General features: G+C 35.3%; 1 pseudogene; it reads left to right on the top strand.

Moving 5' to 3' along the window:
* Positions 1–19281, top strand: part of LOC127840733 (probable tRNA(His) guanylyltransferase) — a 33387-nt pseudogene that overhangs the window by 4020 nt on the left and 10086 nt on the right.

The raw sequence follows: 19281 nt of genomic DNA, 5'->3' as shown, positions 1-19281 counted from the left end.
ACTGTCTTTGTACCACATAAATAAAAAAACATCCGAAAAATGTATACGTTTACAAAGACCTATAAAATATGTATTTTATAGGTCTTTGATGTTTGTTAACAATTACATGTATATGCAAATATACTCTGTCTTGTTGATTGTCTTGCAGCCTTATTACTTGTGTGTTGTGAGAAAACCAGGCATGTTCGTACAGTGTCGTCCAAGATTAGCCTGTGCAGTCTGTAAAGGCTAATCAGGGACGAAATTTCAACATACACTGGATTTTCGTTAAGCAGATACTTTTCTTTGATTTTCGTTTATAAACTGTGTCTTTGTATTTATACGGGAGCTCTGTAGCACCGATGTTCAAATCTAGCTATTAAAGGCTTTTAATGACACACTGCAAATAATGTGAACATCTGCGAACACGTCCCTTTTTAAATTACACAATAGTATGATATTGATCACAGGGGTAAGATGCAATTGTGGTTGCAACTGAAATGCAGTGACATGCCACTGATGCTGGTACTGCTGCTGATGTTGGTACTGCTGCTAATTAAGGGTATCACGTTTACAGATTTTTCTAAACGTTTAAACGAAATGAAATAAACGAAACGATAACGTTTAAACGGTATCCATACGTCGGTTTTAAAAGCATCAGTGCCATCACATTTCCAAACTGAAAGTAGTGATTATTTCCGGAAGTTATATTTAGTTCATAACCCATTCGCACAATGACGTCATATTAAAACCAACTGTTCTCGTTGTTGTCTAACCATTGGGTTACGCGTTTTCTACTTACATGCCGTTATATTTTGTAACAAAGATGAATTAATATTTAACCCACATTTCTTCAATAAGAGTACACCGGTGTTAATTGTTTTTATTGTTTTACTTTACAAGATGTACATCAAAACGAGTATCTGTTCATTAAATAAAAAAAAAATGAATGCCGATGAATAAACGGCGGGAAATTTTCCTCATGCACTTCATGCCGACGCGCGTTGAATGTTCAAGACGATTAGGGGCATGATTATTCAAGAAATAGCGGTAAACTTTTCCCGAGCACTTCGTGCCGATGCGGGTTAAATATTTAAGACGTCTAGGTCGTACAGGTGTATTGTTATGTCTACGGTACTGTGAATAAGGGCCATCTGGCGCGCGTGAAACAAATACGAGTCTTTTTCAGCAGCTTCTAATGAGTTTTGCAACATCGTAATGTTATGAACTAAAATGGATTCTGTTGACATTGACTGTCGTTTAAACGTTTACTGTTTTTGTAAACGTTTTTGAGCAAAACACGAAACGCCATCGTTTAAACGTTTAAACGTGATACCCTTACTGCTAATGATGATAATATTGATAATCATGACACTGCTGAAATTGATGATAATTAGGAAAAGGAAAAGGAGAACTATCATGATGATATATAAATGCAACTTATTTTCATTTATAATAGTTGACTTTCGAAGTTGCGATAACACCAAAGTGCAGTGCTATGCTTAACTATGGCATTGGCTATCTTTGAGTACACAAACGTACTGAGTATTATTTAAACCGCGTCATGCGAAAATGGGTCTTATTCGACATATGTAGCTCCAGACCAATTAACGCATTGTTTGGTCTTGCCATGAGCTACACTGTCCGCAAATGAGACCACGAGACATTGCGTGACTGCGCAGACTGCTCTGGAGCAACCCTGGCCGCATATAGCATAGGGCCCATTTTCATATGACGCCGTTCAATTAGGATTGTTAGGGGAACGATTACTTTTGAATGCACGTAGTCCCTTACATGAAAAGAGAATGAGTCATGTTATGACAAGTCACATTACATTAAATATACGCATTATTTATTATAAAATCACTGGCCCGAACATTTAAGTTTTCCCAACAGTGTTTTGTGTTTTGGAAACGCGTAAACATTCTTAAAAGCGTGGTATTTGAAATTCAGCGTTAGCCCGTTTGCTAATGGCATACTACATGAAACGTGATTTTGATCAAGGGATAGTAAATAATAAATGAAGCGTGTTTATCTTAATGGGATAATATATGATGCTTGTTAAAAAACAACTTTATTTTATTACTTTTGCTCTCTCAAAATCTTTGTTCATGTAATAATAAATGAAGCGTTTTTACGCTTCGGGAATAATAAAACAAAGCGTGGTAATGTTAATGGGATACTAAGTGAACTTGTTTACTTGCGCGAGTTATTGAAATGGGCTTGACTGAGTTTTAAATATGTGGGTTATGATTTAGACTGCATCGAGCGCATTGAAGGATGTCATTATTTTGTTGTACGGGGATTTGGTTAGCTGCGTCAAGTTAATTTTCTTAGCAACGCTGTGTTTAATATGACATCCTTACTACATATACAAAATTATATAACCAGACATAACAATATAACAAAACGTTTAAATAGTTACTGATAAACTTCAATAGTTTCTATCAAGAGTTCCAGTGCTCACATAAACATAAACAAACGGTGGGACGAACATATCCGACAATAACTATTCAAGATTACTATCACCTTTAAGTCAATCACTACCTTAATTCTGTTGTAGTCTATTTATGTTTCTCATACAGATGAAAACTATCACTGGTGTGTGCTGATTGAAAATGAAAAGGTGCTAACGATTTGAGCATTTATTGCGTTAAAAAAAAAAGCGTTTTCTGCAAGAGTAACCGAATACTAATTTTGTAATCGGTTAACCTTCTCAAGAAACGGATAACCGGTTAACTGATTAATCGTTGCCATCCCTAGTATATAGTGAAAACATGTGAACACTCTAGAAGTCACATTTTTGGCCCAATTTTCATGAAATTTGGTCAGAACATTTGTTTCCTTGATATGAGTGTAGAGTGTAGAGAAAATGGTTCTGGTCAGTTGAATAACATGGCTGCCAGGGGGGGGCAGTTTTCCTTATTTGGCTCTAGAGAAACCTTGTAAACACTCTAGAAGTCACAATTTTTGCCCAATCATCATAAAAGTTGGTCAAAACATTGGTTTTATTGATATCTCGGTCCAAAAAACATGGCCGTCTGTGGGCGGGGCATTTTTCTCTATATGAACACTCTAGAAGTCACATTTTTGGCCCAATTTTGATGAAATTTGGTCAGAACTTTTTTTTCATTGATATGAGAGTTGAGTTTGAAAATGGTTCCGTTCAGTTGAATAACATGGCTGCCGGGGGGGCCGTTTTCTCATATTTATATATTAAAAAAGCTTGTGAACACTCTAGAAGTCACATTTTTTGTCCAATCATCATGGAACTTGGTGAAAAGATTGGTTTTATATATATCACATAATTAATGCCATAATTATTGCCTTTAGATTGTCCAAATTTTCATTATGTTATACAAAATCCTTGTTAACACTCTAGAGGTCACAATTTTGTTTCAGATGTTATGAATCTTGGTCATAATATTTATTTTTTAAGCAAAGTTTGATATTTGGTAAGGGAATCAACTCAAAATAAAGGTCACCAGGTCAAATCTTACAAAAACAAAATCACTCCATATGCCAGAGTTTTGATTCAATAATGATGAAACTTGACCAGGATGTTTGTCTGGACAATATCTAGGTCAAGTTTGTCGTTTGGTAAAGATTGAATGAACCGTTTCCTCTCAGGTGAGCGAACTAGGGCCATCTTGGCCCTCTTGTTTCTATTGGTCCTGAACCAGTAGAAAATGTGTTCTACAGTTAGAAAGACTGGACAGTGTTAAGTCATAATTAAATACCAAAGACTAATGACTGTAAACATACCAGCTTGTATGTTTAATTGACCCTATGATGAAGATCACATCATAGTGTCAGACATAGTGTGACAGAAATAATGTGGGTGACAATCCTGATATTGACTGATGGGGTACATGTATACAGTGAAATGTCAATGTGTTATCTAATAATGTGATTCTAATGTGATTCATAATAATGTGGTTAATTATGTACCATACCTTGTTGATAATTTCAAATTATCAATGCATGTTAAGCAAATATATGCAAACTGTTATAGAAAATTGTGAAGGGATTTGGGGTCCACCTGAGGTGGGTTTGAGAGGGATGTACATTCCCATGGTATTAGAACACTTTTATGCGCCCGAAAGTGGGCATATAGTGATCGCATTTTCGTCTGTCTGTCTGTCCATCAGTCTGTCACACTTTTGCGTATAGGTTTCAAAAAATGCTGATAACTTCTACATGTATGTCGCTTCAGATGTAACCTTCATATTTGGTATGCATGTGTATATGGACAAGGCCTTTCCATACGCACACAAATTCTGACCCCTTTGACCTTGACCTTGAACTAAGGGTCCACGTTTAGGTTTGAAATCTGCGTTTAGGTTTAGAAAAAAGCTTTTTTGGGGGCATATGTCTTCCTATGGAGACAGCTCTTGTTCTATTTACAACCTTTATCACATAATCAGGGTTATACTTGAGAAAGTTTGTGTACAATAAGCACATAATAAACACAATTTATTATCCCCCGCCAGAGGCGGAGGGATATTGTTTTGGCGTTGTCCGTCCGTCCGTCCGGCTGTCCGTCGGTCCGTCCATCTGGCACTTTTGTGTCCGGAGCCATATCTTGGAAGTTCTTTGGTGGATTTCATTTAAACTTGGTATGAGTATATATATATGCATAAGAGGATGATGCAAGCCAAATGGCATTGTACACCATCTGTTAAAAACAGACTTATGGCCCTTTGTATCTTGAAAAAATGCTTTTTAGTGTCCGGAGCCATATCTTGGAAGTTCTTTGGCGGATTTCATTGAAACTTGGTATGAGTATATATATGCATAAGAGGATGATGCACGCCAAATGGCATTGTACACCATCTGTTAAAAACAGACTTATGGTCCTTTGTATCTTGAAAAAATGCTTTTTACTATAGGCACTTTTGTGTCTGGAGCCATATCTTGGAAGTGCTTTGGCGGATTTCATTTAAACTTGGTATGAGTATATATATGCATAAGAGAATGATGCACGCCAAATGGCATTGTACACCATCTTTTAAAAACAGAGTTATGGCCCTTTGTATCTTGAAAAAATGCTTTTTACTATAGGCATTTTTGTGTCCGGAGCCATATCTTGGAAAAGTGAATACATGTGACTAATCATGTTTCCAAAATGACACCAATGATTCCCGTACCCAATGATAAATGATAAACCATCAAAACATTTCCAGGTATGTCATGGAAGATGTTGTGTTCACTCTGCAACACTCTGAAAATTGAGCGTATGTAAACGTTGAATGTTTTTGTGGAAAACGCACGACTTATTAATTCACCTAAAAAAATTGTGAAGGCTTAAGAACCTTCCTTTGTCTTAGTTTTGTGTTATTGTCCTCCGTCCGTCCATCTATCATTATGTTCATCCGTCCAATTTGCACCCATCCTCAAACAAAGCATATGTTGCGGGGGATACCTTGGGCCTTTCAGGCCCTCTTGTTGGTTAAAAAAGAAATGCTTTCATTTTATAAATTTATAATTTTACAAAATGGACAATGTTGAACGGAAATTATCATGGCTTTGCTCATTCTCTTGCGAATTGTAAATCATTAAATTTGTGAAATTATAAACAGTTAAATTTAAATGACAAATAATTTTGTTATTTTAGAAAAAAAATTCAAATTTCAAGGTGAGGCAATAATAAATTACACATAAAAACAGATACTGTAAACCAGTTATTTTCTTTTTTTCCCCAGTTTCCAAAATTAAGATGAATACAGTATAAAATGTCAGTATAAAATGTAAGCTTATTGCTACTACAATAATTGTCTCAAGTGCACTCAGTTGCAACTCAGAAAAATGGAATGTTTTTTTTTGGCAATCAAGTGACCAACATTTTGCATTGATTAAACTGTACTGGGCTATTAAAACAAGCCTGTCTGTTAAAGGGATCTTTTCACGATTTGGTAAATTGACAAAATTGAAAAAAGTTGTTTCAGATTCGCAAATTTTCGTTTTAGTTATGATATTTGTGAGGAAACAGTATTACTGAACATTTACCATAGTCCAATATAGCCATTATATGTATCTTTTGACGATTTGAAAACCTCAAAATTATAAAGCGTTGCAACGCGAAACGATTGAATAATTTGGAGAGTTCTGTTGTTGCTGTTTAAATTTACGAAACTACAAAGAATGCTTATATAAGGTATAAAATACTTAAACTGTGTTTACTCGGCGAAATAGCCGAGAGGGCTAATACGTTTTTACTTCAGACTAACTCCAGGACTCCGGGGGTCACTGGTTCGAGCCCTGGTACCGGCTACTTTTTTTTCCTATTTTTAATTTTATTCTTGATTTTTTACTGGAGCTTTTAAGATCCAATGTTTACATGTATCAATACAGGTTTTTTTTTCCACTTTTTGGGTAGATAGCCCATGGCTTTGGAATTGGGATTTTTGTTGGCATTTTCGTGAAATTGGGAAAATAAATTCATTAGCCTTTTTATTCCAAACGAAAAGTCCACTGATTAGGGAAATACTTAATTTGATATAACTCTTTATAATCATTCCAATTAAAAGAACAAAATCATATAATACTTTGTTAGATGTAATTGAATTACAATTGAGATAAAATATGCATAAGACACTTATTTCTAAAAAAAAAAAAACAAAAAAAAAAAATTTGGCAACATTTTGGGAAAAAAGTATACTTTTTGGGATTGGGAACATAGCCGAATTTCGGCTATAAAATCGGGCCAAAAACAACTCCTGCAATATAAAGCATTTAATGACAAACTTCAAAATATGCCAAAATCTATGAAATTGCCCCTTTAAGATAGGTAAGGTTCTTTTTTCACAGTGTAATACTCTATATTTATGACAATGATTATTATTGTGTGGCTAATTATCATGTAGACAGCTAAGGCCACAATGACCTGGGGCAGATCCTGGTTTCAATGTATACCTGGGGCAGATCCTGGTTTCAATGTATACCTGGGGCAGATCCTGGTTTCAATGTGACCTGGGGCAGATCCTGGTTTCAATGTGACCTGGGGCAGATCCTGGTTTCAATGTGACCTGGGGCAGATCCTGGTTTCACAATGACCTGGGGCAGATCCTGGTTTCACAATGACCTGGGGCAGATCCTGGTTTCAATGTATACCTGGGGCAGATCCTGGTTTCAATGTATAATTATTTGAAAGAATACATTAATTTGCTACTATTTCTGTAATATAAGAAGGGAAAACTTGTTACAAAACTATAATCCTGTTTACATAAATACATTATTAACTGTTATATATTATTTATTTATTTTTGAAAATAAAACCAACCTCTATCACAAAGACTAAAATAATGAGACAAAATTGTAATATTTAAAGATTTTATGGTCATTTAGGATTGAATTGAAATTATGCAAACCAAACATTCATATACATGCACCAAATTTCAATAGATTGAATATTGACATGCAGTTTTATGAATACACCTATACTCCAATAGTCCTTTCTAAAATGTAAAGGAGTTGTTTGTAAGGTTAAAGGTTAAATGCATGGGAGTATGAAAAGATAAAGCAGAATATGATGGTGTACAAGGAAAATCATTCCACATGGGGAAAAGTTATCAACACCAAACATTCCTGACATGTGTACACCCACTTAAAATATGTGTGTAAGATAAAATATCCTGTGCCAATGATGTACTGAAGATGTGAACTGTCAATAGCTATTTAGTTATTACTGATAGAGCTGTCTAAAACATCAAGATGAACTCTCAACTGATATGGGAGTTAGATTGCAAAATCATTTTGCTCTCTTAAATCACTTGATAATTAACACAGCAATATTCCTCATATAATTAGCAACTTAGGCATATTTGTGGTCAATTGCTATTTTGATGATCTGCAAAATGTTTGATTTAAGTGAGGTGTTCTCTGGGAAAACTGGTCTTAATACATGTGCGTAAAGAGTCGTCCCAGATTAGCCTGTGTAGTCCACACGTTTAGACTAGACTGCATTGAAACACTTAAAGGTTTATTCAAATTGGTAAGATCTCATGATGTTCTTTTTGCATAGGTAACCAATACCCTTACAAATGTGAGGTGTTTTCTTTCGGAAAGTGTTAGGTAAGTTTTAGCGTGACATTGCAATATTGCACACTGCATTTAAATGTGGTTTCTTTGCAACATTTTTTAATACAGTGGACCTATTTTCTAGGATATCTCCATTGTGTAATTAAGGCAAGCCTTGCTCTTAGAAAGCAGTGTTAAATGCATTTGTGTAAACTGTCATCCAAGATTAGCCTGTGCAGTCTGCACATGCTAAATAGGGACAATCCTGACTGCCTAAACTGTATTTTTGCTAAGGAGGGACTTCCCTTAAATGCTATTACCAGCAGAAGGTGTTTTCCCGGATAAGTCTGTGTGGATTGCACAGGCTATTCTGGGGTGAGACTTTATGCACATGCATTAAACCCCCATTTCCCAGAGAAAGACTCATACCTAGATAGAGCAGTCTGACTGATGGTGTTCCAACGGGCATGTAATATCTCATACCTAGATAGAGCAGTCTGACTGATGGTGTTCCAACGGGCATGTAATATGGTACCTGGGTACCTTTATGTTACTGTATAGTTATATGTACATGCATGGTGATGTATGTTTAAATATTGTTGATATGGTACTGAGGGGACCAAGTACTAAATTTAAAGTGGGAATGAAGATGATCTGCTCACAACCAAGAAACATTGATTAAAAATCTTCTGCTTTACCTGTATTGATTTGTCCACAGTTCTGGCAAGCTTGCATTTTTATGTACTGTACATATTTTGGCAGGGTTTAGATCTTGCAATGCATGAATTGAGTTGATGAATGAAATGTTTATTGGCAAACCCACAAGAGAAGTTATTGCCCACATAAACAAATTCAAGTATTTCTTCTAATGCCCTATGGTTGTATAGATACGTTGAATATGTTTATATGTTGTGACATGGACCGGTGATTTTCAAGTGTAGGTGTTCAGAGCTAGGAGTACAATGACAGTCCTGCTATACATGTTTTATTTCACATTATCATATGATGAAATATTATACCTTGCTGAATGGTTGCAACATGGTTCCCATTTCACACTCTAACCATACTCAACTAACCAGTTATTGGGATTGCGCATACTTCAAATTTAAACTTTGCTTGAACAGTCAGATCATATTGTTTGTCAGTTATGTTTCGTTTCTGAGAATTAAATTCTGTCACTCTACTTACCAAATCACAGTGCCCTTAAACAAAACTAAACATGTTCATATGTGTCCTTGGGACAGTTTTGTGAATAGAGACTGTTATCTTCAATAAATAGCATAGACCATGCTGTTTGAAGCTAATATTGCCTGTATATATAATCTGAAATTGAAGCCACTGACTGTGTCTACATGTCTGTGTTTTGCTGTCATTGGCCAACACAATGATAACAACCAACCAGATGACGCGTTATAAAATTAAAATGGTGTACATGTGTAGATGAAACACCGAGTGACAAATAGCGAGAAAGTCAAATTTAATTGAATATTAAAGTTATTAGCCGAGCAGGAGATTGGTTAGTTGTGTAATCACGTTGCTTTTAATGTCTTTTAATGATTCCAGTTGCATTTTGTCTGCAACTGCATGGGAACATGTGTGTTTTCGATGAAAAAGGTCACGTCCAGTGTTCCACAATCTTTCAGCGATAGGCATATAGTACGTTTCATACGGCAAATTTATGATACTGCTGCCTGTGGACTGAAGTATTGTATTTTGCAAAGAATTTTATTTAAAAACATGCTGTTTATAAGATGGAAATTTTATATTGTAAAATTTCAAGCAGACTGTTTTCAGAACAAAGGAAAGGAAGTTTGTGGTTGTATTTCAATGTTGTAAAAAATGTGTGTGATTGAATCCATACATGCTCATATTCCTTAATATAAAATATTTAACAATACATTATGAAAGACTAAAATTCTTACATTAATTGTTTTAAACATTTTGCCATAAGTTTTCAAGAATAGTTATCAGATTATGTGACATAACTTCATTGAAGGCAGCTCCAGGATTGAAATGTTGAACAAAGTTTTTATTGTGCCATGCTAGGAGCAACTAATTCGGGAAAAACTGAATTTTTAACTTTGCTTAAGTTACTTAAATGGTCAAATGGTATCAACTACTTTTGTTACAGATTGGTCAGTATATTACCTGTTGTAGGCCCTAAAAAGTAACGGAGACTCACTCTGGAAAGAGAGGTTTAATGCATGTGGGTAAAATGATGTCCCAGATTAGCCTGTGCAGTCTGACAATTTCACAGACAATTTCTGCCTTAAGTGGATTTTCTTGAACAAAAGAAATCCTTTACACGAAACCTACCATAAACACGGAGTGTCGTTCCTATTCATGCATTAAGCCTCGTTTTCCCAGAGTGTGGCTCAATTATAACTTTTCCGCAAAGATGCAATGTTCACTGTATTCAATACACAACTAATTGGTACTCTGATGCATTCATGTGCCTAGTGTTGTCCTAGATAAGCCTGTGAGGACTACACTTTCTGCCTAAACTGGATTTTTACTTAGGAGAGACTTCTTTTCAATGAAAAATACCATGAAAATGGAAAGTGTCATCCCTGATTTGCCTGTGCCAGCTGAACAGGCTAATCTGGGACAAAACTTTAAACAGTAGCCAGGATTTCAATTGTTCTAGTAGAATTATTGTTTGGACTGTATTTTATTTTGTTCGCCAAATAGATTATACATGTATAAAACACAACACTTTCATAATGTTCTTTACTTTACCTTTTTATGCCCCCGAAGGGCGGCATGTAGTTTTTTAACTGTCCGTCAGTCCGTCCGTCAGTCATTCTATCCGTCAGTCCGAAAACTTTAACATTGCCCATAATTTTTGCAATATTGACGATAGCAACTTGATATTTGGCATGCATGTGTATCTTATGGAGCTGCACATTTTGAGTGGTGAAAGGTCAAGGTCATCCTTCAAGGTCAAATGTCAAATATATGACTTCAAAGCGGCGCAGTAGGGGGCATTGTGTTTCTGACAAACACATCTCTTGTTCTAATCATTTTAAATTTTAACAATTTCACACACAGTTTTACAAGAATATCAAAATAATAACTTAAACACATATTTTTTTGTTCTTTCCTTCATCAAGATGGTCAAAATTCAGCTGTCCCTTAGCACAGGTGGTTAGCGTGTGGCTATGATATTAATTACTGAAAACATCATTTTGAATGATAAATAATCATATTATAACGAACAATCAACTTTTCTAAGAATTTTTTTTTCACTATAAGATATATATATAACAAGGTATTCAACTCAAAATCAACCGAAACGGGGTGCATCTCTTTGAACAGCCATAACTTCATCAATTGTGCAGCGATTTTCACGATCTTGGTCTTATTCAACACAGAAATGAATTTCCTTTCTAGAAATGTATATATCTTGTTATATTTCTACAAATGCTGGGTCAAAATTAAAGAAATTACACGATACACAACTCGTGTAACCTACTTGACACCGATCAGACCCCGTTTTCGGGTGATTTTGAGTTGGATACCTTGTTATATATATATTTGACAGTGAAATTCTTTTTTTCAGAAAAGTTGATTTTTTGTTATAATATGATTATTTATCATTAAAAAAGATAATTTCACTAATTAATATCATAGCCACACTCTAATCACCTGTGTCCCTTATATCCATAAAAACTGTGAATTTCCTAAGAATCTGGTGTTTGTGTTATTTCAAGGAGATACAGCATTGGATTTTTTTCTCATTAACATATTAAAGAGAGAGCTTGGGAATGCAGTGTTTTTTTTCTCATTATTTGGGAATGGGATAATTTCTTGGTGTTTTGACTAAAATTTTGAAATTAGTGTTGTTTTGCTAAAAATGCTTTAAAATTGATAATATAACTTAAGTGTTTTCAGTATTATATTTACTAAGGTTGAACTTATTTGGATGGGCGATGAACAAAATATTGAGATCTAAAAAAAAAAATAAAAAAATTTGAAACCTTCCATTGGGAATTTTTTAATGCCATTTGGGAAAAATAGATACTTTCCATTTCCATTGGGAATGGGGCCGATTACCGAACCTGATTTTGAATGAAAAAAAAACACTGGAATGTAAACATATAAAACTTAATAATTAAGTTTATCAACACCATGATGAGTTCTTGTGAATTTACTGGCACACATTTCACGCATGCATAAAGCCCCGTTTTCCCAAAGCAGGACTAAAATATTGTTGTGAGACAGTATTGCAATGCAAGCTGTATTTTACTAGTGCCACTCAGGAACAGGCTTTTTTTAGTCATTTAACAGATTCCTATTAAAAGATTTTTCCTTGTCTGTAGACAAATAAATAGTGTTGGAATAAATTGCATAAGCCAGCACATTTCATGCTGAACTAGACAGCTAATTGTTTATGTTTCAGACAATAGAGTTTGACCTGACTGGAGTGACCTTCACGGGAAATGACCAGCTAGAGGTCATAGTCAAGGATTGGGAACGAGTGGGACGAAATAGGTGGGTAGTGTGTTTTGTTCACCTTTTGGGAAGCAGGCTGGTCCCTTTGGATTGGGAAAAATCTCATAGTTGTGAAAAAAAGGGAAATAAGTTTAAGTTTTATTACTAAATATACTTAAAATTTGAGAATAAAATTGATTTCAATATTACTTTTACTAAAGTTCATTTTATAGAGCTGGCTGGGAGATAAACTAAATGTTGATGTAGTGAAATAGGTTGGTGATATAGTGAAATAGGTGGTGATGTAGTAAATAGGTGGGGTGATGTAGCGAAATATGTGGGTAATAAAGTGAAATAGGTGGTTTTTGATGTCGTGAAATAAGTGGGGATGATGATTTAAAATAGGTGATACAGTTAAATAGGTGGGCGATTGTAGTGAAATAGGTGGGTGATGCAGTGAATAGGTGGGTGGTGTATGGAAATAAGTGGATGGTTAAGTGAAATCAGTGGGTGATTGTCAGTGACAATAAATGAGTGATTTGTAGTGAAATAGGGGGTGAATGTTGTGGAATAGGTGGGTGGATCTTAGTGAAATAGGTTGTGAGGTCGTTGACAAAGGTTGGTGATGTAGTGAAATAGGTGGGTTGATGAAGTGGAAATAAGTGGGTGATGTAGTAAAATAGGTGGGGTGATGTAGTGAAAGTGAAGGGTGGGTGTGATGTAGTGAATAGGGGGTCGATGGCGTAGTGAATATAGGTGGGTGATGAGTTGAAATAGCGTGGGTGATGTAGTGAAATAGGTGAGTTGATTGTAGTGAAATAAGTGGTGGTTTTGGGGATGTAGTAAAATAGGTGCATGATGTAGTGAAATAAGTGGGTGATGTAGTGAAATAAGTGGGTGATGAAGTGAAATAGGTGGGTAGTAAATTGAAATAGGAGGGGTGGTGTAGTGAAATAAGTGGGTGATGTAGTAAAATAGGTGGTGATGTAGTGAAATAGGTGTGTAGTTTAGTGAAACAGGTGGGTGATGTAGTGAAATAAGTGGAAGATGTAGTGAAATAGGTGGGTGCTTTAGTGAAATAAGTGGGTGATGTAGTGAAATAAGTGCAGGATGTAGTGAAATAGGTGTGTGGTTTAGTGAAATAAGTGGGTGATGCAGTGAAATAAGTGGAGGATGTAGTGAAATAGGTGGGTGGTAAAGTGAAATATGAGGGGTTAGTGGGATGTATTTTGTTGGATTGATAAAAGTGGGAGATTTACTGAAAAAGTTAGGTTATGAAAAAAAGTGGGGCAAAATAGGTGGGTGTTGAAGTTAATTAGATGAGTGTTGAAGTAAAAGAAGGTCGCTTTGTATATTAACTTGGGGCCTGCTAATAAGTTGAATAGTGCAATGCAATAAGTTGGTAGCAAAGTAAGTTGGTGATGTTGCTTAATATTTGTGTTATGAAATGTAGCTTTATAGATGGGTGATGTTGCTTCATAAGTTGTAGTAAATCAAAGAAGAAATTTAAAGAACCACACCTCAAGAAAAAGGCCTCTTTATGCTTCTTGAATATTTAACAAATTTATTATAGAATTATTCATTAATAATTCAAGAATTATTATGTAAATTTTAACAAGGATGATCACTTAAAATACCCAAATATTCCAGGATGCAATGAAGTCTCGCTGAATGTCTAATGGCAAGCAATGTTTACTGCAGAATGAAAACATGGTGCATTGAGGATGATTATCAATGAGTTTGATAAGCAAAACTGAATGCATGCTTTGTTTGCATTTTCATCAGATATCAATAAGGTTCATTCATGTTGTTTGAACTCTATAGATGCCTAATGTGTTTACAAGATTAAAACCTGCACATATGCTGCCAACATTTTATTGCAATGTGCCAAAGGAAATATGAGATAATAATAAATAATAATAATTAAGATAAATGGGATGAATTTGAACGCAGACAAGACATAAAAGCTGCTTGCGGAAAAGCAAATAGTGCAGTTCTTAACACCCATGTATACAATGTATATGAGCCTCACTACCCATGTATACAATGTATATGAGCCTCACTACCCATGTATACAATGTATATGAGCCTCACTACCCATGTATACAATGTATATGAGCCTCACTACCCGTGTATACAATGTATATGAGCCTCACTACCCATGTATACAATGTATATGAGCCTCACTACCCATGTATACAATGTATATGAGCCTCACCATGTATACAATGTATATGAGCCTCACTACCCATGTATACAATGTATATGAGCCTCACTACCCATGTATACAATGTATATGAGCCTCACTACTCATGTATACACTGTATATGAGCCTCACTACCCATGTTACAATGTATATGAGCCTCACTACTCATGTATACAATGTATATGAGCCTCACTACCCATGTATACAATGTATATGAGCCTCACTACCCATGTATACAATGTATATGAGCCTCACTACTCATGTATACACTGTATATGAGCCTCACTACCCATGTATACAATGTATATGAGCCTCACTACTCATGTATACAATGTATATGAGCCTCACTACCCATGTATACAATGTATTATGAGCCTCACTACTCATGTATAACAATGTATATGAGCCTCACTACCCATGTATACAATGTATATGAGCCTCACTATCTACCTACCCATGTATACAATGTATATGAGCCTCACCCATGTATACAATGTATATGAGCCTCACTACCCATGTATACAATGTATATGAGCCTCACTACCCATGTATACAATGTATATGAGCCTCACTACCCATGTATACAATGTATATGAGCCTCACTACCCATGTATACAATGTAATATGAGCCTCACTACCCATGTATACACTGTATATGAGCCTCACTACCCATGTATACAATGTATATGAGCCTCACTACCATGTATACAATGTATATGAGCCTCACTACCCATGTATACAATGTATATGAGCCTCACTACTCATGTATACAATGTATATGAGCCTCACTACCCATGTATGCAATGTATATGAGCCTCACTACCCATATGTAAATGTATATGAGCCTCACTACCCATGTATACAATGTATATGAGCCTCACTACCCATGTATACAATGTATATGAGCCTCACTACCCATGTATACAATGTATATGAGCCTCACTACCCATGTATACAATGTATATGAGCCTCACTACCCATGTATACAATGTATATGAGCCTCACTACCCATATGTATAATGTATATGAGCCTCACTACCCATGTATACAATGTATATGAGCCTCACTACCCATGTATACATGTATATGAGCCTCACTACCCTGTATAAAATTATATGAGCCTCACCCATGTATACAATGTATATGAGCCTCACCCATGTATACAATGTATATGAGCCTCACCACGATGTATACAATGTATATGAGCCTCACTACCATGTATACAATGTATATGAGCCTCACTACCCATGTATACAAGTATATGAGCCTCACCACCGATGTATACAATTATATGAGCCTCACTACCCATGTATACAATGTATATGAGCCTCACTACATGTATACAATGTATATGAGCCTCACCACCGATGTATACAATGTATATGAGCTCACTCTGAGAAAACAGGTTTCAAGCAAGTGCAAAAAGTGTTGTACCAGATTAGCCTGTGCAAGCTGCACAGGCTAATCAGGGATGACACTTTCCGTTTTTATAGAATTTTTTGTTTAAAGGAAGTCTCTTTGAAAAAAAATCCTGTCTAAGCAGAAAGTGTTGTCCCTGATAAGCCTGTGTTGACACATGGATCTAACCCTGTTTCCCAAAGCAAGTCTCATATATATTGTTATGCCTAATGCATCAACTGGTGCAAAGATGCATATAGGAATAAGATTGTCCATATGTTCTTCCATTCGGCTGTACACGGTTAACCCTAAAAAACATGTTTGGTTGAACCTCAATAATGCTTCCAACAAACCTCACGGTACATCGTTATAGTCCCCTCGGTACGGTTCACGATACGCCTCCGAGTCCGTACGGTACGGTACGGTACGGCATTTTTCATGACGCATTTTAAGGGAAGTAACTGTAAATCGCCCCAAAAATGGCAGAAGTTGAATTTAAATCACCTACAGCGAGCTTCTAATAAAACATATGGAAGCATTGTGTTATCAGTAAAAAAATGGTAGGCGTTTATTTCGTATAAATATTTGCTTTATCACGACTTTAGTCGCTACGAATTCCTAAGCAAGCAGAAGCTGTAATTTTATGATTCAGCTGAGAATTTCGCAATTCTTTGAAACCATTAAACTCAAAAATGTGCTTTGTCGCCTATTTCACGAAACAAGGTGCAATATTTACTGGTTCTACGAATTGTGCTTGGAGTTTTACGGCATAAGCAAAGATAGCCAGTTTGACTAGTTGGTAAACACGTTTTATTTTTAACTTAAATAATCTATCGAAGTAAAGAAACATAAAGCAGTCCGTATTTTTTAAACATATCATAATTTCGTGTTCATATTGAATCAAAGTTTTAGATTGTAAATAATAATAACTAATTGTCAATTCGTGTATCATGACATTATATGGTATTTGTATATTGTATGACACATATGTAGAGGATTTTAAAATAATCGAAAAATGGTTTTAAATGGTGTGTATGTTGTTTCCATCTGACGATACGTATCGCGATACGTATTGTATCGTACACACTGTACCGCGATACGTATCGTATCGTAAGGTGAGCGTATCGTGACACCCTTAGATTTACCCATTAACTCACAGTGTCTCACGTGTTATGCTGTTTGCAGCTCATCAGTATATATGGTTTGGAGTTGAAGCCTTAAAAACTTGAATCTAGTAAGAAAGGTCTAAAATTCAATTTAACTTTCTAAGGGACTACAAATGCATGCAAATACGTACCTAAGTGGTAAGGGTTTAATTATTAATAAAGCAACATGCATTCTATCTGCATTATCTGATTAAGTGTTTAGACAATTTTCAGGCATTCCTAAATTGATTGATAAATTGAAAGTACATATTTGAAAACTTTAAAGATTCTTTTGAACATGTTTTATAAAAGGCCCTCACATTTTTTGCCAACTTTATATTTCAGTGCAGAGTTAGAAACTTGGGTAAATATTATAATGGAAATCATGAAACTTAACAAAAATGACAATGTATTTGGGAAAGGATGGAAATTTCTTTTTTTTAATACTGCATTAACTATCACTTACTTCCATGATCAGTTGCCATATTACCTGTTGTTCTTTTATAATGTGTAATCAACAGCTTCAAAAAAACACACTGTAACTACATTGGCTGGCATGAATTTTGTATTGTTATGAGAAATAAACCATGTTCTTTCAAGAGTGGTTCAATATGCCCTCAGGGTATTGTTACAATGTATAATCATACATGAACCTGTGTAATATGTCTAGCCTTCTCTCTAATAGTGATCCTGTTTGGTTGCGGTTTATGATAGAGGTAAAATGATATGGTTGGCTGGAGAGGAAAAATGCAGTATGTTCAACACCAGATAACTCTGTCTTAACATTGAACACTAGGCAATCATGCCCAGAATAGCCTCCCTCCATAAAAGTTTTTGCTGTATCTATGTTGATGAAGTTTTTATTAATTTTAACCCTCCCCCCCCCTCAAACTGCAAACTGTTGCTACTCATCTGTATCTTAGAGTTGGAAATGAAACCTTTAAAACTATTAAGAAATTTTCAATTTGATTTGATTTCTAGGAAAGCTACAAAGGCCACACTCCTATCTGTGCGATTAGGGGTGAGAGTTAAATACTTTAAATATAATCTGCATTTATATTGTCTATCAATGAGCAAAAAACCTATTGTCTGTCTACTTCAGACTGCTTGGTACAGCCAAAGTTCCGTTGGTGGAGATAGCTAATGGCGGCAAGTAAAGATGTGGACACTATCCTGTTTGATGGCAATGGGCAACTCTACCACAGGTCAGTAAACTTAAACATGCAGTTCGGCACTTAAATGTGTATTAATTGTATCCATTTATTGTAAACTGAATTTTCGCCCAAATATTCTGTGTGGGCAGTTTATCGTCTTAATCCTGATAGGTATTATCCTTTGTTATGAGTATGCAATAAGTTTACCCATTTAATATCATGTTCTCAGTACACCCCTTAATCCAATATGAGTAATAATATCATTTAATCCACTATGACTTATGATATTATATTACCAATATGACTTATGATATCATTTAATCCCATGCGTGTAACCCCATAGATGTTCAGGTAATAATTTAGTGCTGTAACATAGCGCTAAACCTTATGTGAAAAGTATTTATGTTTATATAGGTTATGTCTGGTCAATACCCCTCTTTGACCATATATGTGCATTATGGTATACCTATGTATAACTACTGTGTTATCCCTACACACTCTAAAATACGTGTGGTATTTAAAGCATTCTCAATACTTTATCATACACCTGTGATTTGTAACCTTCAGTTTATCTACTGATATTCCCTTTCCTGATACCGTTTATTTTTTGGGGAGGAAATCATACTGAAAATATTCAGTTGTGTAATACATTTATTTTTAACCCTTTTAGTACAGTATGGTATACAAATGTTAAGCAGCTGATTGTCTACATGGTTTTAAATTAAGTGTGGTGCTTCAAGCATTCTGAATACTTAATCATACCTCTGTGATTGTTGTCAGGAAATGGGACTAAATTTATCACAGCTCATGCTGTTTTTTTATATAAATTTGACTCATTGGCACTATTAATTTGTTTCCCTTGGTTAACTGTCACTATATCTCTATAATCAGGTACGACACTCTTTCAGCTAAACTGTATTTACTAAGAAGAGACCTCCTTTAAATA

The sequence above is a fragment of the Dreissena polymorpha genome, chromosome 8 (assembly GCF_020536995.1).
Source record: "Dreissena polymorpha isolate Duluth1 chromosome 8, UMN_Dpol_1.0, whole genome shotgun sequence".
NCBI lineage: Eukaryota > Metazoa > Mollusca > Bivalvia > Myida > Dreissenidae > Dreissena > Dreissena polymorpha.
The sequence above is the reverse complement of the archived record's forward strand: the minus strand, read 5'-3'. Positions and strand labels throughout refer to the sequence as shown.